This window comes from Chrysochloris asiatica, unplaced genomic scaffold (assembly GCF_000296735.1).
Source record: "Chrysochloris asiatica unplaced genomic scaffold, ChrAsi1.0 scaffold00037, whole genome shotgun sequence".
In the NCBI taxonomy this organism is placed as follows: domain Eukaryota; kingdom Metazoa; phylum Chordata; class Mammalia; order Afrosoricida; family Chrysochloridae; genus Chrysochloris; species Chrysochloris asiatica.
In genome coordinates this window covers 6,838,381-6,845,026 of record NW_006408555.1, presented here as the reverse complement: position 1 = coordinate 6,845,026, position 6,646 = coordinate 6,838,381, and positions in this window count along the sequence as shown.

Here is a 6,646-nt window from a genome sequence, read left to right as displayed (position 1 = left end):
GACCAGCTGTGGAGAAGATGGAGCAGGGCCAGCTGTGGAGAAGATGGAGCAGGGCCAGCTGTGGAGATGATGGAGCAGGGCCAGCTGTGGAGATGATGGAGCAGGGCCAGCTGTGGAGATGATGGAGCAGGGGCAGCTGTGGAGATGATGGAGCAGGGCCAGCTGTGGAGAAGATGGAGCAGGATCAGCTGTGGAGATGATGGAGCAGGACCAGTCGGGTTTCTTTCTACTGTACGTGAGGTCATCGTGAGTTACAGTCAACCCAATGACAGCTAATGCCAGCAACAGAGAAGCTTCTATTTCTAGTGAGATTATATTCTGATTATTCTAGATTTACTTCATCTCCTTATGTGGAAATCCAGGACCACCTCACTGGTTCAGATTCTCACCTTCCTGATGTAACATTCTTCCTCCCCCTGACCCCTACTGGCCCCCACCCCTGGCCGTTCATGTTTGGCCCTGCTTTTTGACTCATATCCAATACATTTATCCAGATTGAAAACCTTTGTGCAGATGCCCAGACAACTGTACTCCAGCATCATACATGGCTCTGTAGACACATGCAGGACAAGGTTTAGTGAGAGCAGAAAGCACACTCATGATGTGATGAATTCAGCGTGCAGACAGAGAAAGGAATACCTTTTCTGAATCTTGAAAGATGAGTAGGATGTGGGGTGAGGAAGGGCAGGTGAAAGAGGATTATCTTGTAGGATGAAAGAGAAGAAAAACCTAAAGTTTAAAGATAAGGCAGATGGAAAGGGAAGAGACAGGGCAAGTCACCGTTCCTTCCTCCTTTCAGACCTTCCAAAATGTGTGTTGGCTGCCACACTACGTCCAGCTCTGCGCTCAGCTCTGGGACCAGGACCAGCTGTTGTTGGATCTGCCCTGACTCATGGCAACTTCTCGTGTGGCGGAGAAGAAGTGCGCTCCAAGTTTTCAGGGACTGGAGTTTCAGAAGTAGATCTTCCATGGTACCTCTGGGTGGGCTCCAGCCTTCAGCCTTTTGGCTAGAAACTGATTAACCATTTTCACCACCCAGGGACTACGTGTCTTGGACAGCAGTGGTGAATGGGACAGAAGCAGCTTCTCCCACTTGATTGAAGGGGACAGGAATAGACAAGGAGCGTACGTAAACTCTGAGTGCTCAGAAACATAACATTATCTTGTGGAAAAGCAGGGCAGGCATTAGGGGTCCTCTTTAGGGGAGATGACATTTGTGCTGAGACCTGAGAGTTGGGAAGGAGAGGAGGGACATGTACATCCAGGATACAGCAATGGGAGAGGGGACCAGTAGTGACCAGGACCATTTAAGGAACTAGATGAAGTGCGCCGCCATGTGGTGGACCAGAGGAAGTGCAGCTTCAGCATGCATGCGATGGGCTGGCCCTGCCTGGGGTTTTGGCTTCCATGAGGAGTTTGGATAAGACCCTGGAGACAATGGGGTGCCACTGGACAGAACGGATCATGTTTTCATTTTAAAATGATAAATATATTATGATATATAATAATATGAGAATATTACTTAGCTCTGGTAGCGTAGTGGTTACGACTCGGGCTGTGAACCGCAAGGTCAGCAGTTCGAAACTACCAGCTGCTCCGCGGGAGAAAGATGAGGCTTTCTACTCCCGTAAAGATTTTCACCCTCGGAAACCCTGTACAGGGTCGCTATGAGTCGGTTCCGACTCCACGGCACATAACAACAACAACAACATTATAGTATCAGATGTTATGAATACCAAACCCATCCCAGTGGTGTCCAATCCATTCTGAAGCAGGAGTCCTTTAGGACAGAGGAAAACTGCCTTGTAGAGTTTCCAAAGCTGCACATGTTTATGGGAGCAGAAGCCATATCTCTTTTTCAAGGAAGAGCTGGTGGGTTTGAACCACTGACCTTTTCATTAGCAGCAGAGTGCTTCACCACTGGGCATATCTATTACAAAGGACTTCTGGAAAGTATTAAAGAGTAAGGATGTCACTTTGACAGTTACAGTGTACCTGACCCAACCATGGTCTATTCAGTCACCTCAAACACGTTCTGAAGTTGGACAATGAATAAGGACTTGTACTGGAGAACAATATTGAATACACACTATGGACCATCAGAAGAACAAACATATCAGTCTTGGAAGAAGTACCGTCAGAATGCTCCTTAGACTTTGTCACACATTTTGGATGTTATCAGGAGGGAGCAGTCCCTGGAGAAAGAGATCCTGGTAAAGTAGAGAGGGTCAGCGAAAAGAGGAAGACCCTCAATGAGCTGGACTAACACAGTGGCTTCAACAATGGACACAAACTTGATTGTAAGGGTGGTGCAGAACTGGGTTCTATACCAGGGCGGGAAGTCCTGCTTGTGCAGTGGTTAAAGCAGCTGCACCATGGAAGAAATATGCGGCAGTCTGCTTTCATAAAGATTTGCAGCCTTGCAAACACTATTGTTGTTGTTGTTAGGTGCCATCGAGTTGGTACTGACTCATAGCGACCTTATGCACAGGAGAACAAAACACTGCCCGATCCTGTGCCAGCCTCACTACTGTTACCACGCTTTAGTCCATCGATGCTGCCATTGGCCAAGCCATCTCACTATATAGTGCAAACGCTACAGGGAAGTCCTATAGGAGGTCTGTGAGTTGGAACTGACTCATTGACAATGGGGTTTGGTTTGGGTACATAGGATTATTAAGATGCAGAACTGGCCTGAATAGATCAAATAACAAGTGGACTCCTGGTGTGGTTCTGTAGGATAAGCACTGGACTGCTAACCACAAGGCCTACGGTTCAAACCCACCAGATGTTCCTTGGAAGCTCTATATGGCAGGGGTGGGGAACGTCCAGCTCATGGGCTGTATATGGCCCACAAAGCCATTTGGTCTGGCTCTGCCAAGGCAACTGCAGTTCCAGCCATCACATTGTTGTTGGTGGTGTTAAGCGACCCTGTATAGTGTTTCTGAGGAGCAGTTGGTGGGTCTGAACTGCTGAATTTGTGCTTAGCAAGTAGTCCAGAGCCACATCAGCCATTATGTTGTTGTTAAATGCCATTGAGTTGGTTCTGAGTCATATTGACCCTGTGTAGGGCTTCTAAGGAGCAGCTGGTGAGTTTGAACCACTGACTTTGAGGTTCAAACTGACCTTGCAGTCCAGTGTTTGTCCTACAGTGCCACACCATCACATTAAGGGTGAGTTCATTAACTGTTTGGCTAAATATAGCAGGTTAATTGTTTCTTTACATTTCTTATTGTGAATTGAGTGATAGTTTACATGGGAGAACATCGGTTTTACAGCATCGTTTCATTGGAGTGATTAGAATCTCCTCTGTGCTTCATCAGTATTTGCTTCTGTTTTTTATTATTATTATTATTATTTTTGGTGGGGGGATGGGTAGAGGGGTTACACAAAAACACTCAGGAATATATAATCATTTAAACAATCAAAGGGCACATTCTGCAAGCCTGCCTCCTGGTCACCAGCACATAGCCTTTCTCTTTCCATGAATCTAGAATCCTCAGCTGCTCCCTTTCTCCATGTCCTCATCTCTGCCTCCATCTCTAATGTCACTGCTTCTCTGAATAGGGTCCCACATTCTGCTTGTGCTCTTCTCCCTTGATGGTCCTAGGGTCCTCTGTTCCTGGACTGTAAGAATAACTACTCCCTCATTTTGTTACAAAAATTCTACCTTTACACTTGTGATAGTCGCAATTAGTCATGATAACAATTACTCACTATTGAATCATAAGAATTTTATCCCCATCTCTTTTCACCAGACCCATCCAGACAAGATGAAAATGATTCAGAGGGGATTTTTCCCCGCACACTCTGAAACTAAACCCCCTCTTGAAAATTTATAAGCCAGCCACTTCATGTCTTTATCGCCCCTCATTTTACATAGCCAATGTCTACGTCGCCCATCCCTATCAACCCTGTATATAGAAGGGATAGGATTGGTACTTGATGTGAAGACTCTTTCCTTCTCATTTGCTATTTTGAGCTACTGCATCCATAAGTGTATGTCAAGTTCATCAAACTGTAGCAATGTAGTCATTTCCTTTATCAAAATTGTTTTTTTTATCTCTCTCTAGTAGAGTTCTGATCATCAAGCCATCGAAGCTAGGTCAAATGGGTACCCTCAAGCAGATTAATTTTTAAGTTGATCATCTTGCTTGGCCTACAAATGATGCAGTAAATAACCAAATGGCCCTTGACAGAACAAAAGGTTCCCCACCCCTGCTATTCAGGGTCTTATCACTTGGAACCAACTTCACTGCACTTAGCAACACCAACAATAACAATAGTTAGATGGTATTAAGGAAATTACAGTTAATTGTTTGTGATGTGATACTTGCAAGATGTTAAAAAAAAAAAAAAAGAAAAGCAAGCAAGCAAGCAGTCGTATCAGTTAATTACTTCAGTATGGAGTTTACTGTAAAATAACTCAGAAAAGTAAGGAGAAGACAGTAAAGGTTGGCCAAATGATGAGAATTGTGGAAGCTGAGGAAGAGTGTATGAAATTTCATAATACTCTTCTATGTTTTGAGTGTTTGAAAATTTCTGTAATAAAAACGTTAATATGTAAAAAATACTATGTGTAGTAAGTACTTAATAAACCAAAAAAACTGTTACTAATAGTCATTGCTTTTTACTGAGTATCTACTGAGTGGCCAACTTTGAGTCAATTACTTCATTATTTACATGAGCTCAGGGGCCTCCACACTTTGTAAATTGCAAACTCCATCAATAGAAATGATTTTATGCACATAGCACCAAGAGAATTGAATTGCATTTAATTGGTTATTTACACATTGTAAAATGGTGCTTACGGAGTCCCTTATAAAACATACACAAGACAAGAAATTGTAAAAGGATGAAATTCAGTTGGAACCAATAATTTTTAGTGTTTTGCTAATTGCTGTGCCAATGTCTCCAGGCATAAGCTACACAAAGAAAACATTTGTCATTAATGACAGCGAGTACGTATCCATATATCAAACCATCTTATGATCATTTACTTTTTCAGAGGACAATGTTTTGATAGCTCAGATTGTATCCTCCTTTTCTTTATCTCATAAAGTAGTAGATGAATACCCCCAACAGATGTGAGAGGAGGGTGTTGAAAATAAAAATAGAGTTTGTACAAAAAGGGTGTTTCCGATTCAAAGTTGAGAAGTGCCAAACTGAAAATTCAAAACGGTGTAAGTGTACATTTTTATACTCTGTTTTGAAGAACTTTGTACAGTTGAGAAGATTATATTTGATTGGTTGACATTGAATGTGCTCTTGGAAGACTCATGGATTGAGGAATTCTGTTGGCTGGAGTACCAACCATAGCCACAGCTTCCTTTGTTGCAGAGTTGGTTCCTTTTGTTTCCTACAAGGTTCTGGGTGGGACGCCTCAGAATATTGCAAAAACAAGTTACCTTGATCAAAAGGGTGGCCAGGGGTCACATACTCTAAAGAGAAGAAGCAGGGGACTAAGACGGAATTGAGTCTACCTCAGCCCTGTGTCTGCCATTTTGGTTTTATCAAGCATGTCAGTTTCAGAATGCTCTTTCACAATGATGTGTTCCACCGTTTTCTGGTTGCTCATTCCATTTACTTTGTTAGTATATTTTAAAATATATAGTCTCTTAGCAGGAATGTTTTGTAAGTCACCTGTTCATTTTGTGAGTGTTTGCTTAAAAGCTAGATGTTATAATCCCTGAATCCATTTACCTGGGTACACATCAATTGCCACACAAAGCAATTTGCTGAAAGCAAATGAATGAACGAGGGGGTGGTACCAGCTATTCTGTGCTGCAGAATAAGGAAAGCAGCTGACAGAGATCAAGTATGGGCGTTAAATTTCTGTGTTGCTATTATTGGTACTGTTGTTGTTGCTCACCATCTAGTCTGTTCCTCCTCGTAGAAACCCCGAGTATAACAACAAAATGTTTCCTGATCCCGCACCCTCTTCAGAATCGTTGGTACATTTGAGGCCACTGTTGAAGCTATTGTGCCAAACCATCTCACAGAGGATTTTCCTCTTCACCACTGGCCTGTCACAAGATTGGCTGTTCAAATCTACCAGTCGCTCCTCGGAAATTCTACAGAAGGTCGCTCTGAATTGAAACCAACTTGACAGCGCTTAACAGCAGCTGGCCCACCACTTTCCTAAACATTATGTCCCTCTCCAGCACTTGGTCCTTCCGGATGATGCATCCAAAGTAAACCGATTGAAGCTTTGGCCAATATTCTCTCGTCAGTCATAGGTTTTTTAATTGGCTAATCTGTGGAGTCCTGGTGTGGTGGTGTAGGATACGCATTGGACTTGTAACCACTGGATCAACTTCTCCTTGGAAACACTATACAGCATCATTATGAGTCAGAACTGACTTAACAACACTTAACTAACACAGCAGCAACAATCTATGGACCTCCATTACCAGGTTTTTCTTCACACTCTGTCTTAATCTGGACACTCCTTTGAAACCTGTCTGCCATGGTTGACCTCGCTGGTATTTGGAATGCTGGTGGCATTGCTTCACAGCACACAGCCACACACAGGCCACCATCATCTGACAAATTGGCTGATGGGTAGTGGCAACTGTCCACCCATACATTAAATAACTGTTGTTGTTGTTGTCAGCTGCTGTTGAGCTGATGAACCCCATGTGCA